This window comes from Pristis pectinata, chromosome 11 (assembly GCF_009764475.1).
Source record: "Pristis pectinata isolate sPriPec2 chromosome 11, sPriPec2.1.pri, whole genome shotgun sequence".
Classification (NCBI taxonomy): Eukaryota; Metazoa; Chordata; class Chondrichthyes; order Rhinopristiformes; family Pristidae; genus Pristis; species Pristis pectinata.
The window spans coordinates 18605652-18608660 of NC_067415.1; positions in this window are offsets into that span (position 1 = coordinate 18605652).

Consider the following 3009-nt stretch of genomic DNA (forward strand, 5'->3'; position numbering starts at 1 on the left):
TAAAATTTTATTTACAGCGTGGTAACAGGCCCTTCCGGCCCAACGAGTCCACACTGCCCATCTTAAACCCAAATTAACCTACCCGTACGTCATTGCAATGTGGGAGGAAACTGGAGCACCCGGAGGAAACCCACGCAGACACGGGAGAACGTACAAACTCCTTACAGACAGCGACGGGAATCGAACCCTGATCGCTGGCGCTGTAATAGCGTCGCGCTAACCGCTACGCTACCGTGCCTATGCACTGTTTTTCTTTTTGTATATATTTTATGAATAACGTTGATTTTTGAAATAATAGAAAAAGGAAAGGCAATAACAGAATCCAGAATATAGTGTGCAGCAAACAATCTGCTGGAGGAACTGTAGGATGATGCAGTCCTGATGTAAGGTTTGGACCCGAATTGTCGACAATTCCTTTCCCCTCACAGACGTTGTTCAACCCACTGAGTTCCTCCAGCAGATTGTTTGTTGCTCCAGATTCCAGCTTCTGTGTCTGAAGAATATAATGTTACAGTTAGAGAAAGTGCAGTGCAGGTAGACAAATAAGGTGCGAGGGCCATAAATTGAGAGATCAGGAGTTCATCTTTACCGTGGATGATGTAGTAGCAAAAGGGCAGGTACTGAAAACAGAGGGAACCAGCATCTACTTAGTGCCACTCACAGTCTCAGGATTCCTCACAGTTGGATGGAACTTTACCGAAGACAGCAAGGTCCCACTCGTATCAGTGAAAATGAGCAGATGATTTGCTGCGGTTCTTCTTAGGCAGTCCCTCAGGATGGAAGATGACTTGCTTCCACTCTGGTTTTGTTGGTTTTCAGGTGCCTATGAGGCCAATGTGAGCACTGCAGACTGTTCCACAGATGGGGCAGTAACTAGCTGACCAGTGGGTAGTTCATAAGGGGAAGCACATCTTCCTCCACTTATACAGGGCCTCATTGTGCTTCTGGTGGCATCCTGAATGCTCCTTCTCAACCATGGTTCTCAATGTCATCCCTAATGCTCCTTCTGCATTGAGTAGTCATGGACCAGAGATTCCCAGGAGTCAGTGGGGATGTTGCACTTCTTAGAGCACAGAGCGAGAACATGACAGAACAGGAACAAGCCCTTTAGCCCACAATGTCTGTGCAAAGCATAATGTAGCTGGGGCCTCAATGCTGGAGATATAGGCCTGGGAGAGGACACTGATGGTGCTTCCCGTATCTTCGAGTGGTTGGAAGATAACAGAGACAGCATTGGTTGCTGGAACTACCTGCTGTAGGCAGGCCAACAACAATGTCCCACAAATAGCACTGTGGTAAATGATCAGATTGGTAATGTTGTCTGCTCCTTTTCTAACTTATGTGTCAGTGCTGGCCAATGTGGTAATATCTCCTGGTCTACCTAAAGGTAAATTAGCTACTTTTACAACTAATTGCATTTCAAATGTGATACATTGTCTGAGAAGTCATTTTTAACTTGAAAAAGATTTTTTTGCATGATGCCTCTAAAAAGTTGATTTTCTTATGTACGGAAGACTACAGATATCATAAGCAGGATTGGGGAATGAGTAGACAACACATACCTCCAAGGATGAGTGGATCAGAGAAGTTACTTATTTCTCAGTCAGGCGATCACTGTAGATTGACTCAAGCTAACACAGTACTCTTCTGCTAAGCTGCAGGTTCTGGGTAGGTGCCTGAGTTTTCAGCTCAACTACAAAGGTCAGCAAGGAGCCCCAGGTTTTATACCTGCTATTTACTGAGTGAATCAATTTCAGCAAATCCAGAGATAGCAGAGTTACAACTGCATATTTAAAGAGGAAATCACCTGGGGCTCCTAAGTTCTGAGCTTTCACCAGAGCCCCTTGTTTGAACTCCAATAGGATGGATGTGTCATATGAGGAATGGACTGATCTTTCTTGCTGAATTGCTTCCTGGTAATCATCATAAGGTTCAAACAATATCATCAGAATAATATCTGTTGGAAGAAGTGGAGAGGAGAGGGGTGGAGGAGGGTGCGAAGGAAGGGTTACCAAAGTAGAATTCTATCACAATAAGGCAGTTTGTTTCAGATCCCAGCCTACTTTTGCAGAAGTCCCTGATCAGATGCAGCAAGCTGTTTATCTCCCAAAGTAGCAGCCATCAATTTCTGGCAATAGCCAGCTTGAAGGAATGTGAACAGCAGGTTATTCAACAATGCGAGGCATTCCATACATAGACCAGAGAAGGAAGTCTTATTTCAGCATTGGTTCCACCAGCAGAACCAGGTAACATTGTTTATTTGCTGCATTATTTGTTGTCTACAAAGCTACATTGAGTGTAAAAACTATGCACTGCGAATTAATTTTGTGAATAGTGCTTTATTTTAAAAACTAACAAAATAGAGCCATAGCATATTGGTGCAGGATCCTTCGGGATTTCTGACAGATATAAATGCAAACAATATATTCATTGTTTTTTCTGTGGTGAAATTCATATTACTCTTTTCAGTTGTTTTGTGTCCCAGCAGGTAGATAGAACCTCTTCAATCACTTGTAAGGTTATTACTAGATTGTAAAGTTGTTTGATGCACATAAGGTCCATGTGCCCAGTGATTTATAGAGAAACCAGAAGGCTCCATTTTCAATAGAATTGTGAAGCTGTTCGCAGTTTATACTGGAGGCTGCTAACCATTCTTCATAATTCTCTTTTTAGAGGCCCAATACTAAGTACAGTTGATTTATCAAACAAAAATCATATTTAGATTACACCTATATTTGTCTGAACAAATTCAGACATAATTCTATGATGCTGATTCCAAGTTCCTGAGGAAGGGTCCTGACCCGAAACGTTGACTGCCTGCTTTTCTCCACGGATGCTGCCTGGCCTGCTGAGTTCCTCCAGCATCATAGTTTTTTTTCATCTAGATTCCAGCATCTGCAGTCCTTTGTTTCTCAGACATAATTCTTGTGTGTTGTCCACCAAATGGAATAAACTGAGGGATTGGCACTGTCTGCTCATATTTATTGGTCATCCAGATATATAAAGCAG